Below are 9,064 nucleotides of genomic sequence, written 5' to 3' on the forward strand. Positions count from 1 at the left end.
TTCTAAGCTTATCCTTCTGGACCTCGTCCTTGTCTGAGGCTTTGATATCTTGTCCATAGATGCTTTTGGACAATTGTATATCATTTCAGACATCCAGACACTCCTCATATTTCCCTAGTCTCTGAAAAAGTACTTGTAACCCTTGTCTGCCTCCGCGCTATGCTTGAGCACTCGCCTTCCTCTATAATCTTTTCTAGTGAGAACTTGCCCCATACTCAAGGGCTTTTGTCCTCTGACGTAAGCACAAAGTCTTCCCCTTGTGAAACCTCACCCTTCATTGACTCCCTTCCTATTCTGGGAAGGCTGTTTTCATTTCTTTTCCCTATTAGGTTCACATCTGGGCTGGTGTCATTTTTTTCCCTCGCTGGCCGGAGCGTAGCGACTGAATCTGCTTGGAAAGATAGAGCTACCCCTACGCGTAGCGACTTCAGTAGTAGTTCCCCTCTTCTTTCTGGTGGAGAGTAGTTCCCCTTGGAGCGTAGCGACTTCAGTAGTAGTTCCCCTTCCTTCTTGCTTGTTTCTGGTGGAGGTGGAGGCGCAAAGAATTTGCGGGGGGAGCCTCTTTCGGAGATGTGGAAGAAAGATCCCTTGGTGGAGCGAAGCGGAAAAAGTATGTCAATGTTCGCGATAGCGACCCCTACGCGTAGCGACTGAATCAGCTCTTGAAACTGAATCTGCTTGCTTGGCTCTGACTGAATCCGCTTTTTGAGTTGAGATAGCTACCCCAGAGCGTAGCCAGTAGTAGTTCCCCTTGGAGCGTAGCGACTGAATCAGCTCTTGAACTTGAAACTGACTTGTTCCAGGTGGAGGGGAGGACAGGTGACCGGGGGGAGCCTGTCCGGAGATGGATGGCCAACTAGCCAACTTCATTAATGAATATTAGAGGACGAGAATCCTGCGCTTAGTAGAAGCCCGTCCTCGCGTACTCCAAAAAGGAAGCGAGCGGGGGGCATACACAAAGCCTTAATATGGGGCGCGCGCGAGGTTATCGTTTAGATATATGGAAAAAGGGAGAAGCCACCGCTTCCAATTTCCAAAGACCAAACAAAGGCTCCGTAAGGCGCGAAGCGAAGCGACTGGAAGGTGCGAAGGTACTCTACGTTTCAGATATAGGAGAGGCGCAAAGAATTTGTGGCGAAGAAATCTCTTCATTCATGTCTTAAGCAAATTCTCTGAGATCAACTCATCCTTTCAAACTTGGCAATTTCTCGGTTCTTGCATTTTCTTAGTTTTTAGACTGATCGATCTTAATTATATAACTATAAAAGACTGCAAAATCAGGCATTTGACTTTCTTTCTTGCTACAAAGTGGTTTTCAGCTCTCCTTATCAGTCGAGCCCTTGCAAATTCTGAATTTTAGCTAAGAAAAAGATAAGAAGAGAATCTTTATCATATGGATTTCGTCTTTGAAGGGCTCCTTCGTCGAATCTGAAAGAGTGGCTTCGCCCCTCTCCTTCCTAACCTCAGTCGAGTTCTTTGATTGAGGGCCTTGACCCTCTCCTTTCAGTCGAGTTATTTCATAACCTCCGGACAGGTTAGGACTCTGAACTTCCAAACCTACTAAAAAGCAGAAAGAAATCTCAGAAATTCAGAATATTCCCAATTTCAAGAATCATCTCTATTTCATTTCATAATTAGATAATAGAATCCAAAAGAATCTATCTTCGTCTTTTATTAGATTTATGATGAGGTCTTGTGGCCAAGTCTGATTATTCTTCTTCATCTAAAAGAAAACTATACGCCCAAGGTGCGAGGCCCCGAGTGGCCCTGATTTTATATAGGCGGACGCCCGGTCAAGGTATGCTTAGTAGAAAGCGATGGTGAACTTGAAGTGAGTAGGGACGCCCCATGAGGTACCGCGTAGTGGGGGAGAATCAATACTGAATTCCTTCATGAGAGAGAAGACTTTCGTTTTCGACAAGGTGAAATGGAAAGTCAATTCGATGAATTCTCGGATGAGATCTTTCATCCTTTCATTCTGGTTTGAATTTATGTGAAATGAATCTAGTAATTCTGAACTTATCCTTGAATGATCAGTTTACGATTCCGTCTTTTCTTATCATAAGAATTCAGGCTCAAAGAATTTGAGAAAACCGAGCATATTCACAATTCGCCCTTCACTAAACTCGAATCGACTCTGAACCCCTCACCTCCTAACTTGAATGAAATACCGGAATCTGATCCGATAGCCTTTTCGAGTAGTACTTATTCCTATTCAGACGGCTAGAACTTCCGATTTGTCTGGTCTCAACTTCCTACCTTATTCAATGGCCTGGCCAGCTTGCCTTCGTCTTCGCTTCGGTATTGCTTCAGGCAAGATGAAATACGAATGGATTGCATTCGAAATATACCATCATCATTCCGGCCTCCCTTGTCTCAGTCCTTTACGGCCATAGATAGCCATCTTTTGAGAATGTCGGTATTCGTCCTCTGCTTCCGCCTCCCTCCCCGTCTAACCCACTACGCGGTCGAGAGGGCTTTGATAAAGAGAAAAGTCAATGAACAAAGTTCTTACCGACTGGAAATCTTTTACCTTGCTTTGATGTGAGAGAGCTAGTACTCAGTCTTCTACCTCGTCAACTATAAGCATATTCATACCGGTGGGCTGGGAATTTCCTGTCTGGGCTCATTCAACCGAGACTGACTCTGAATCAATCGGAAACTGATCTATCCACTTTGGTCTATGAATACCTATCGGCAGCATATGATAAGAATGACCTCACTCTTCGAATAGTTCCGAGATCTTAGCTTTCAATTTCCTCCGCACCTGCACCCCCTTTCTCAGCCTACTCTTTTGTAGGATAATCTACTCTACTCGGGTTCAAGGAGAGATCTTGATTCGGATAATGCTAAACGAAACTGGGACTGATGATCTCTTTCAAGGCTATATCTACCAAAGGCTATTACGTGGTTCGGACTAAAAGGGAAGGAAAGCAGACATCCAATCTTCATCCTATCTTCCATTTCCCGCATTTTGCCGGGACAGGGGAATCCAAAAAAAAGAGAGAAAGAGGGTTGGAAGAGGCTAGTTGCCGAGTGAGAGGGTTGGAAGACGGGAAGTCATCGCAGCGGTTCTTCTTCTGGTATTATTGATTCTCAATTTGGTATTGCTTTCTCCGACCGCGGAGTGGGACTATAGCATGAGAGGTTCGATTACGCTCAACTTCCTCAATAAAAGAGATCAATGAACAAGGTCAGAGAATTTCTTGTTCGCAGACTTCGGGCCGGGTCTTGACTTAGGAGGTCAAATCGAGTAGGACGCGTGTCCTAGCAGAACTATATGAACTATTAGGTACGGGGAGTGGAAGGGGTGGCCGGTGGGCTCCTTGGCCGGCCCATTTCATATGCTAACCAGTAAATCGCTTAGTCTCATTCTTGGATCTCTTTCGCACGACTCGACGAAGAGTGAAGGAAAGATACCAGCGCAGCGGGCGCTTTGCTCTGCCGAGGACGGGCACGAGTCAGAAGCCGTTGGGGTCGGCTCCGTCATCTCTATCTCTTGCAAAGGCTTAATATGCAAAGAATGGTCGAATCTATGCACCCCAATCTTATCGATTTTAGTGGATTCCACTATTCCCATTTGGAGGTCCGCCCACCAGTCCTTGTTGAAGCGGAATCAGAGGTCAAAGGATGTCTTGGTCTTGACAGGTATTGAATTTCTAGAATCAGAACTGAACCGTCACCGACGTAGAATACGACCCACAGGATGTAGGCTTGACTTAGTTATGTCCTTCATGGGTCAAATATCCTTTTCCAGTAGGCGAAGAAGACGACCCATCTAACTCGCGAAGGGGTCAAGGGCACCCATATCGGAATGAGAGAGATCGAGAAGGGTTTCGGAAGAGGAATGTGCGGTTCATAGATTCTTTCTATTTTCATAGATTATGAGATCCCTATATCGAGAAGGGGCAACCCCTCCTCCTCCTTTCTTTCTTCCAAATAGTAGGCGTAGTGGGCTGGACTATTTTCTCTTTTTATCAGACTATTTAGATCAAACTAGTTAACTCAATCCTTCTACGGAGTCCAAATCAAGGTGCTTTTCATGTGATGGCTCTTAGTAAGTAAATAGGGGATTCCACCTAAAAAAGAGAGATTACGGCTCAACAAAAGATCAGGGGTTCCCTATTCAGACCTGCACTCAGTCCCTTCGCTAGGCTTGATCTTGATTTATCCTTTGTTGAATACAAAGGCTTTCTCTCCGATTCCGTGGGGACAGTCCTTCTTCGCTTCTCCTTCATTCTTCATACCTTCCACTCTTGGTCGATCGGGAACTCTCTTCTTATTCATTCAACCGCCTTCCTCTTATGCAAGGGATAATTCTGCTAAATCAACCTACTATGATAGAGATAGAAAGCAAGATTCTACCGCCTCAGCGTAAAGACCTCTGGATGGTGGGTGCATCCTCCACCGTATACTTCCTCTTATTTCTTTGATGGATGGGTCGATGCCAACTGCTACCGCTTCACTGACTCTCTTAGTGACCCGTCCTCCGGACTTGTTCATTCCTCTCCTTTGAGGACTTCTGGCTCAAAACTTCTGCCTTTAGGGGTGGATGCAAAAAAAGAAGAAAAATGGGCCATTTGGCATAGGTCAAATGTCTTTCAGTCAGGTTTTGCCCATGGGACAAGTTCTCACCTCCGCCATGAGTTAGGGAGAAATTGATTAAGGCCGGAACTCAGGCTGATTCTTGGATTGACTCCCGTGACATTCAAACTCTTACCCGTCCGAAGGCTCAAAGAATGATCGACGAGACTCCCACGGGGCGGTTCGAAGAAGCTCGACTAAGAAGGAGTCAATGAACAAAGGCTCATTGAACTCGACTGAGGTTAGGAAGGTTCAGGGCGAAGCAGCTCGACTGATAAGGTTCAGGGCGAAGCAGCTCGACTGATAAGGTTCAGGGCGAAGCAGCTCGACTGATAAGGTTCAGGGCGAAGCAGCTCGACTGATAAGGTTCAGGGCGAAGCAGCTCGACTGATAAGGAGAGGGGCCCGCAAATTCTTTGCTCCTTAACAAACAGGAGTGCAACTAAGGACGAAGGACTTTCCATAAAAGCCTAGGCTTGATTTTCATTCCACGAGTTCCAGAGGTCTCGACTGAATCAATGAATAAAGTCAAAGAATGATCGAAGAATTTGAGAGAAAAGAATGAAAGATAGCATTCGTGGACCACTTTCGGATTCTTTGACAAGCCTTGTTCTGTGGAAGTCACCATTGGGTCGAGGTCTAGCGCAGTAGTTCACGAGAAAGGGAAGAAAGAGATAATTCCTGTCTCATTGGATTCCCCAACAGTGACTTATTCAATCACCTCCTAACCCGCTCGAGTGGTCTTCCTTTCTTCACCGGGCTTGGACCTTTAGCCTTCACGGTTGAAAGCCTCTATTTGACGTCAAATCCCCTTCCTCAAATCCCGCGTAGTGGGCTTATGGTCTCGCTTCTTCTCTCAACTGAAAGAACGTAGTTGCCTTCCTTCTATCCTATTCTTTTTTATCTCTTTTCTCTTTCATAACCTTCTCCTCTCAGTCGAGCACCTTTCGCTTCCGATTCCGATTCAACTTCTTACCCCTTTGTTCTTCCCTCTTTCCTATTCCGCATCCACAACTTAGACAGATGAGCTACTTTTACGGGAATCTTGATCAACTTCTTCCCAGCTCTCTCCGTCACTTGGATTCTGCTTCTTCAACCAAGAACTGCAACTTCTTTTTCTTCAGCAACCTCTGCTGCAACGGGGGCCTATTCCCCCATCTCCGCCACCAGATCGAATCGAACCTCTCGCCTATCTATGGGTCGAGACTGATTTTTCTTTCTGTTCCGAGTGATGATGATGATGATAATGGCGCAAGATCTTTTACACAGCCTCAGACTGAAACTGGGTCCCGGTCCCCTTTCCTTTCTTTTGTCTAGTCTTTCTTCGGTCGGGATCTTCCCTTGATTCCGACCTAGGTTTAGCTGCTTCGAATGAATAAGGGTAAAGCTAAATTGAGTGCGCGCGCTGCCTCTTACCTTTCAGACTCAGTCTCCTTCTTAGAATAGTACTTATGACTCTTTGTGGTGGCCTCCTTCCTTGAGATTCTCATACTAACTTCAAGAAAGAGATACGAAGAGAAGAAGAAGATACCGTAGGTAAAGAATCATACTAATCTTTGTAAGAGATTCTTTGAAGTAGGTTTAGTAGGTTCTGCCGCTCCGTAGGAGTCTTCCTTCCTTACCGCAGGTTGTCGCTTCGCTTCGCATGCGTCCTTTTGACTCGTGAATTTGCGCTCCTCTTCAGTCGCTTGGCTTCTAACCTTGCCGTAGGCCCCTGTTCATTGATTTCCTTACCTCCGTCCTCAGTAGCTTAATTAGTGGAGTCCTGTCTTCTTCTTCTCTGACTTGTACCCCCTGTTCATTGATTTCCTGGCCTACGGTGTCTTTGGCTTTCCCGAGAAAGCCAAAGCAAATGAATAAAAGCGAAGCCATAGGAGGAAGGGCAAGAAGAGAAGAAAGCGAAGCCAGAAGAAGAAAAAGAGAAAGAACTTCTTCTAAGCCAACTACTTATATCTTATTATTTCCTTTCTTATTCCTGATATCTGATTATATCTTAAGAAAGAGGAAGACTACGTAGGAGAAAAGCAAGAAATGAGGCGGTACTAACTAATCTGTAAATTCAGTCAAAGAATGAAGAGTGACGATCTAAGGAAGATCGAGGGAAGATGCAACCAAGAGCCAAAGAACCCACCTCTGATGAGAGGGCTGGACCTCGTCGCCCTGGGGCTAAGCTAACTCCTTACCGTGGTGCTCCTTCCTCTGATCCCAGAAGTGTTCTCAACCTGCATCATGGGTTTCAGGAGATGAAATAGACTCAAAAATCTGTCAATTCAGTCAAAGGGCTGGTGTGCAATACCATACAATTTGGCTCGGGGCAAACTCCCCTACGAAAGGTGAGACCGGAGCAAGAGGATAAAGGGAGTATTTTCTTCACGAGTCTCCCATCCTTATTCGTCTAAATGTGATTGGGTACGATTTAGGTCGGTTCTAGCTTCAGGTCTAATTCATTCTGGGCCTAGGTCCCCGTGCCGTAAGAGTCTGTGAAAGAAGTACTGAAAGGAGAGCCCCAACTGACTCAGCGGGAACAAGGACTGATACAGCAACTTCTTCAGGAGCAAGGGATGCCTATCGTCGAGTCTCTCAAAGGTCAGATTCAGATCTAGGTAGGGTTCCTACTTCCTCCTCTGTGAGGTGACTGGTCTGTGGCTTTTCCTCTCTTCCTTTGGTCTCGTGTACTCTTCTTCCAAGACTAACTGTCTAGACGTAGACTGATTCAATGTCCGTTCGAGCTGCCTTCCACTCATAATCCTACTTCTTCTTTTCCCGGTAAGATGGACATTAGAGGGGGGTTTGAGCCTCAAATCGGGAGCAGGATCGATGCTTTCTTCTCCGTCCTTCTACGCGGTGTGAATAGAAAAAGAAGGATGAGCTATGAGGCAGCAGCAAAGCCTTTTCACTCTATGAAATTCAAGGGTAGAAAGATTTCAATCTTCGTTTGACTCAATTTCATGGGATAAAGCGAGATATGTGTTTCCAAGTAAATGGCCACCCCTATAACTCCCACGGAGCGGTTCACAGGTTTGAGTTTATCCTCCATTCTTTTCAGAAAAGCATCCGTCTGGAAGCAGAACCAGACCCAACTATCCATTAGTCTGGGCTTCAAGGGAATCTTTCATCAGCGGCGGAAGCAGAAGATCAGCCTGCTGGTTTTGAGGTTAGAATATAAAGACCAATAGGTAGAGGGGAATTCAGTAGCAGAGTAGGTTTCAGCTTCAAAGGAATCCTCAGTCTAAGTAGTTTCAGTTGTTGTGAGATCGGGTATCTCTCTTTAGGCCGTCGGCCTTGAAACTGGATTGATTGACTTCCCAACTTTCAGAAGAACTCTTATTTGACGACCGTTTTCAAACCCCATGTTCAGATTCTACCTTTCGCTAATGAAATCACTCTACCCCCACGTAGCGGCTCGACCCGCGAACAAAGAGGACCGACTGATTAAGTAGAATTCATACTCATTCTTATAACTTCTCAAAAAGGGCAGAAAGAAATCCCAATCCCAGTTGCGCGAGATCTCCAGCTATCGGCATCGGTTGTGAAGATCAGCCTGATGAGCCGCCCGTTGAGGCGCAAAGAATTTGCGAGTGAATATGGATAAAAAAGATTGAGTGGATAAATAAGGGATAATTCCTTAACTTTCAGTCGCTTCGATCATTCTTTGAGCCTCTTTTCGGTTCAAAATGGACATTTAGTAGAAATCGCCATAGGCTGAATTCAAGTTTTCTTCTCGGTTCTTTTCATCTCATTTACTCAAAATACCTGGAAGAGGATCATATTCTTTTTTGATGCCTCCTTCTCCTTGAGTAGGCTTTCTTATTGCGGACTCAGTCGCCTCAAATTTCTTTGAGCCTTTGGAGTTGGAAAGTTTCAAACTATTCATTCTCAAATTCTTTGAGCCTGATTTTCTTCTTCAATTCTTTAGGGAATGGTTCGACCATGAATTTCTCTTTTCCTTGTTCATTGATTCCTTTTATGAGAAAGAAAGTATATGATTCGAAATCCTGCTTAGTTTGACTCGGTGAGTACACTTGAATCAGTACGAGAACTTTGAGTAGGAAGTAGTACGATAAGTAGGACGCCCTAGCCTCACAAGCAAGAACAACTATGAATCTAGGGTCCCACTACGCGGGAAGAAGTTCCCACAACAGGAGAAGAAGATGTCGGTAGTCTTTTTTGATGGGGTAATTCAGTCACTTAATCAGTCAATAGGAAGAGAACCACCTCGTTTCGAGAGCGGGCGACCCTCTCTTTCATAGTCAAATAAAAGCCCACTACGCGTCCGAAGGACTCATTCAATTCCACTAAATTGAGCCTCAACTCACTCAAATTCTTTTTTCCTCCACTTCTCTTTCTCTACTGCCCTTTTCCCTCCTTTTTGCGTACGATTTGTTCTAACCTAATATTCTCTTTCTGAGTCCAATGATGAAAAGCTGTCAAGGGCGATCGGCTAATCGTACCACGTAATCCTTTCAATCGTACAAGGTCTT

The sequence above is a fragment of the Cucumis melo genome, chromosome 12 (assembly GCF_025177605.1).
Source record: "Cucumis melo cultivar AY chromosome 12, USDA_Cmelo_AY_1.0, whole genome shotgun sequence".
NCBI lineage: Eukaryota > Viridiplantae > Streptophyta > Magnoliopsida > Cucurbitales > Cucurbitaceae > Cucumis > Cucumis melo.